The sequence below is a fragment of the Neofelis nebulosa genome, chromosome 2 (assembly GCF_028018385.1).
Source record: "Neofelis nebulosa isolate mNeoNeb1 chromosome 2, mNeoNeb1.pri, whole genome shotgun sequence".
In the NCBI taxonomy this organism is placed as follows: domain Eukaryota; kingdom Metazoa; phylum Chordata; class Mammalia; order Carnivora; family Felidae; genus Neofelis; species Neofelis nebulosa.
The window spans coordinates 216,647,731-216,653,748 of record NC_080783.1 but is presented as its reverse complement, the minus strand read 5'-3'; positions in this window follow the sequence as shown (position 1 = coordinate 216,653,748).

The window sequence follows — 6,018 nt, the reverse complement described above, 5'->3', positions numbered from 1 at the left end:
CAGCTGGCAGCGGTTTTGCAGGCCCCCCCGCCCCCCGAAAACATGGTCTCGAGGTCTTTTTGTTGTCACCGCCCAGGTGGGTGCCACTGTCCAGGGATGCCCCAAACGCCCTACAGGACAGCCCCCACAACGAAGAATTTTGCAGCCCCACGTGCCAATAGCGCGGAGGTGCGAAGAGCCTGATCTAACTACGTTGCGTCCCAGAGCGGAGTCAGAGTGGACAGACGCTTTCGGGGCCAGAAGGCCTCATGTTCATTCATTCGTTCGTTCATTCTCCCGTCCACCCGCCCATCCGTCCATCCGTCCACCCTACAGATGCCCATCGAGTGCCCTGGGTGTTCAGGCAGTGGTAGGTGCTGGGGTCCAGCTGTGAGCGAGTCTCCGCCCTCACGGAGCTGATGTAGGAAGAGAAGCAGACCGCACACTGAGGTCTGTGCCCCAGGATCGCGGTGAGTGCTGTGGAGAAGGCAAGCAGGGTAGGAGGGTGGGGTGACGGGGTCGGGGAGCGGGCGAGCTAGGGAGAGGGGGCCGTTCTCCCTGGAGATGCCGCGGGAGCAGCGCCCCGGAGAAGAGGGGAAGATATCCGACATCCGAGGTGGGAGCTTGCTTGATGCGTTCGAGGGACCGTAGGCTCCAAAGCGCTCGGGCTGTAAAATGCCGGGTGAGGCGGGAGGCCCGGGAAGGTGCAGCGGCAGACGCCCCTGACTCGACGCATTCACCTGCACCCACCGTCTTCCAGCCGATGGACCTGGACACATCTGTCTTCTTGTGAGTGTCGAGGTCCTTCGCCACGTGGCTTCTGTCACTCCACCACGCGACGCCCCGAGCTGCGGCCGGGGCCCCTTCCCTTCGCAGCCGGGTGGGCTCTTCTCTCCGGGCCGTGGGCGCTGTGTGCGCCAGGACGGGGGAGGGGGGGGGGGGTCGTGGCCAGTCCCTGTTGTACCGGCCCGCTGCCCCAGAACTGGGCCTGGCCCCCCCCGCACCCTCACTGCACGCTCCCTGTGTTTGGGGGACACAGGAGACACGGACCACAAGTCCCCCAAAAGCAACAGGGTCCTGGGGCCGTCGCCGGCAGCCAAGGAGGGTCTGGGGTTTACTGGCAGCTAACGTGTCCCATCATCTTTCCGACGAGGCAGGGACAGTAGGCGTGAAACCCCCAGCCTTCTGTGGGCCACCTTCCCCACCTCCCCGTGAGGGCCATGGGCTCCCCCAGGCCTCCCTCAGTGCCCTGCCTGCTGCCCCCTGGAGTTGAGGAGGCTCCTCTGGGTCCCAGAAGTCCAGGCCCTTCCTCTCCGTGGCCCCAGTTCTGGCCCAGGATCTCTGCCCGCTTCCTTGTCTCCAGTCTACCCTCCCCGCCCAACCTCCACCCTGTAGCTGGGGGAGCCATAAACATGCCCGAGTGTATCCCTTGCCTCTGGCTTCCCAGAGCCTCAGCAACCAGCTCTAAACTCCTCATGCCCCACCTGGGCCCTGACGGTCTTCCCAAGCCCACCGCCTCTGTCCGGCTCCAGCCTTCCGTGCTGCGGCCCCAGAACCCTCTCCACCACAGGTGTCCTCTGTGCCTGTGCCCACGCTCTCCCCGCAGGTGAAGTCTTTCTACCTCTTCGCTGCCCATCAATTTCTGAGTCGACTTAGCTGCGTCTAAAACGCCACCTCCTCTGTGCAGCCCACCCTGGTTGGAATCAGTGAGTCCTCTCTCTGTGCCTTCATGACATGCCATTTTAGCCTTGGTAGTTACAAGCTAAGTGAGGTAGGTCTCATCCTCCCTGTTCAGTGTGTAGGTGAAGCAGACAGAATTTGGGTAACTTTTCTTTTCTTCTTTTTCTTTGCATTTATTTTTTGAGAGACAGGGCACAAACAGGGGAGGGGCAGAGAGAGAGGGAGAGAGAATCCGAAGCGGGCTCCAGGCTGAGCCGTCAGCACAGAGCCCGACGCGGGGCTCGAACTCACAAACCGTGAGATCGTGACCTGAGCCGAAGCCGGACGCTCAACCGACTGAGGCCCGCTGGCGTCCCTGGGTGACTTTTCTAAGTCACACAATTCCTTTGGGCCTCCTGTTAGTCCCGTGCTTTTCCTGAGACTCCAGACTCCTCCTCCCCCACGTTGATATTGCTTACAAGACCTTCAGATTTTTTAAAATAGGTGGTTTCAGTTGGCTGTCCTGCGGTCTGGGCTGGTTTTGTCCCGAATGGTCACATCTGTGAGTGAGAAGCAGAGAGGCTCCCCTCCCACTCCTGGCTGGCCAGGCCTCGGGCCTTCTTCCTAGAACTTTCGAAGTAAACAGAGGTTTGCTCTTACACGTGGGCATCTGCCCCGAGTCCGTGGGCGGCATAGAGCACAGGCCGCCCTCAGGCCAGCACCTGAATCGCTGCCCTTGACCTTGGGGTCTGTTCCCGGCAGATGGCAGTGGGAGCGGCCACAGGATCCAAACCTCGAGGAGGCCCCGGACCCGCTGAGAGCCACGCCCACTGGGTTTCCACATCTCAGAGAATCGCTCTCTTCGCTTCGAAAAGGAGCCGTGAAGACGGCGAGGACAGTGGCCACTGCTCACGAGCCCCAGAGTCCTGCCCAGGCCGTGTGGCGAGCTCAGCGGCTTCTTCAGTCTTCTGGCTTCATCGCCCGCACCCCCCCCCCCCCCGCTCCCCCAGTGAGGGGCAGGGGCTAGTTCCGCTCCGTCTCGCAGACCGACCTGGACCCCGACACAAGCACACTAACCGCCTGGCCCAGGTCACACAGGGTCCCACCCTGGTACCAGGGGCCTCGGACTCCAGCCTCACGCCGCTTGATGTTTCTGGAGCGAACGTTGGGCCGCCGCGGTCCCTCCCCCCAGCCTGTCTCGGCCTGGCCCTAAGAGGAAAGGGCGAGGAAGCCTTGGCTCTGCGGGCCGGCGATGAGACGGACCCTGTCCAAGCCGCTGAGGCCCAGACACTCCTGACTTCGCCAGCAAACCTGAGCCGTCGACTCCCGTCGCTTGCTGCTGCTTGGGAATGAACACACCCGCCTCTGCCCGCGGGGCCAGGGGCCAGTCACGAAACCACAGCCTCCCCCGTCTGGTGTCTGCCTTCCCAGGCTGCTAGACCCTGGTCTGGGATACGGGGACTGGGTGAGGCAGCAGCCCCGCCACCCATCACACGGGGCCACGAGTCTCGAGGGAACGGAGGTGGCTTCCCTGGAATGTGCCAGAACTGACAACTGCCAGGCCCCGCGGTGCGGTGAGGCGCTCCGCTCCTTCCTGCCCCCTGGTCGTGTTTACGGGGTCTGCAGGTGCGTGCCGTGCCCCCGTCCTGGCTGTGAGGTCGGAGGGCAGCGGAGGACCCTCTTCCTGGAAGACTCGGGAGGAGAGGAGACGTCCAGAGACGGGCACATTTGGGGCACGGGACCCTCGGGGGCAGCGACAGCTCAGGGGGACTCTTTAGGGGGCTACTGAGGCCACCGTGCCAGAAATCGTCACTGCTGGGGACGTCCCACGGGGTGATCGTCACTCAGCGAGTGTTTACTGAACACCCAGCGTGGGAACTGTGGCTGAGAACAAGAGAAGCGGCTCCTGTCCTCCCATCGTAACATCCATGCTGGCCCCTGGCCCCCAGATCTTGCCCCTGCTCCTGTGACCTCTTCCGGTGACCCTTTGCCCAGAACACCCCACTCCTTCACCTCTGACCCACCAGCCTGGCTGCCGGACTCCAGGAAACGTCTGTTCTTTTCCAAAATACTCGACATCATTCCTACGCATCTCTCCCCATCATCGCAGGGCCGGGGACCTCGACCGGTCCCTGCAGCCAGAGCGGCAGATGAGCGGCGTCAGGGCTTTACAGACAGCGCCACCTGGCGGTCAGGACCGGGAGTGGTAGCAAGGACCGAGTTTCAAATCTATTCCGTGGCCCTGCCGTGTAGCTGAGCGCGTGCAAAGAAGGGGAGCAGAGGGGACCTGGGAGTGACATGTGGTGGCCAGGCACATAGAAGACATCAGCCCTTAAACAGCTTGTCCTCATGAGGTCGAAAGCGTCTTCTAAGACGTGCCTTAAAGTTCCATCTTTAATTCACTACATTGAGTGCCCACACCCTAGGGGTTCCCCAGAGGCCACCAGCGGATCCCCCCTCCCCAACTGAATCCCAGGGCCAGAGCCGGAGGGGCTGTGATGTCCCAGAGCAGGCACAGCTGGTCAGGGGGAGGCGGGGTTGAGAGCGGCTTGAGGGAGAAAGGGGGCCACTTCAGGTGCCACAGTAGTGACCAGCTCCTCGGAGGGGGCCCAAGGGCACCTCACCTCCACCAACCGCTCCACAGCGCATTTGGACAGTGTGCACCACGGAGTCTCCCTCTGCAAGGGGGCCCTGGTGATTCAGTCAGCAAAGGTTTGCAAAGCAAGTGCCTTCCACCCACTGGGACCTGGTCCGGTAACGAGGTGCCCAAGGGGAGCCGGGTTGGGGTGGGGGGACACAGGCACAGCTTCCGCGGCCTGGGTCCCCGACGTGCCAAAAGGAAACAGTTACGACTCGGAAGCTGTTCCTGGCAAACGCAGCTACCGGAGCAGCTGCCTTGGGTCAGAGCACTGGGGCCCAGGACTCAAGCTGCCAGAGCGCCCCAGGGCAGCTGGGAACCCAGTGAGGACCCAGGGAGGGGACACCTCGGATACTGAGACCTCCAAGGACCAAAAACGCAGGACAAAGCAGCCAGTGAGGGCTCGCGCGCCCCACGGTAAAGCATGCGCTCCTGAGCCACGGGCTTCGGCCGCGATGGCACCTGCAGCTCCGATGGCCCAACTCCTGCCGGGCCCTGCCTTCCACAGGAGCCCCAGGACTCCAGAGGCTCGCTTTTTCCTGCAGCCTGAGGAATCCAACTGCGCGGCCAACGCTGTGGCCCGCCTCCCCCCAAGCAAGCTCGTCTGTCTGATTTTCCCTGGGAGGGGGCAGGGAGGCCAGCGTCCCCTCGGTGTCTCCACAGGCCAGCGGGAAGGATCTGCTCAGGGGTCGAGGGCCGGACAGACACCTCCACTGGCCCCGGGGCCTGTCAGCTTGACCCCGCGTGTCGGGTGTAACTGGTCCTGCTCGGATTCCACAGGTCTTGAGTCCGGAGCCGACCGGGTTGGCCAGGAGAGGCCAAGGGCGATAGCTGGTCTGTGTCGGTGCCAGATCACACTCAGGTGCTCAGGGTCTCACCGCGTGGTCTCCGGAGACTGGCGAGGGGCGTCCCCAAACGTCTCCTGAGCTTCCACACCGCACTCCAGCCCTGACCCTCACCCATCGGCCGTCTGCACTCACAACCGTTCAGCTCCGCGTTCCTGGTATTTGAGGGTCACCTCCACGTGTATGTGGGAGGTCACTGCTCATCTCTCTGTGGTGCATCCTCACCCTACAGACAAGCGACCTCCATTTACATAGGTGGCGCCCAGCGGGGCACCCCGTTCACCTGCGCTCACCAGAGACATTTATCGATACAGCGACCATGCGCCCAGCCCTGCAAGGTATCACTTCCTTAGTTTGCAGCAGGGTGGGAGCAGGATGGGAGGGGCTGCTGAGCCACCACGGCCAAGCTGAAGGTCCACTCACAGGGGCCCAGGGGCAGAGGGGCGCCCCAGCGCCAGCTCATCTGAGGAGCGTAGCTAGTGATGAGGGCCTGGCCAGGGGCACAGTGGCCGGACGGCAGACCCTTTCTCCTTCGCGTGAATCCATTGCCGCAGGCCCCCTGCCTCGGAAAGGGTGCGTGGCAGGGTGGGGACAATGGCCACAGTTGTCCACACCGGAGAAACTGCTACAACCTGTGCAGCTCTGATGAGGGTCCTTTTCTGCAGCATAAATCCACACATCCGTTCACAGACACGCAAGTCTGATCATTTAACCTACTTGAAATTGGTATTCATAAATTCAGGTCGACGAAACACTGTATTTGCATAAAGTACAGTGGATAAAAGACCAGCAAAGAAGGCACCTGGGTTCCAGCTGCTTCCCCCTTCCCTCTACGCCCCTGGCCGCTCCCACCCTGCCTGTTCGTCCCTGACCCGGAACGACAGTCACCTGTGCCCC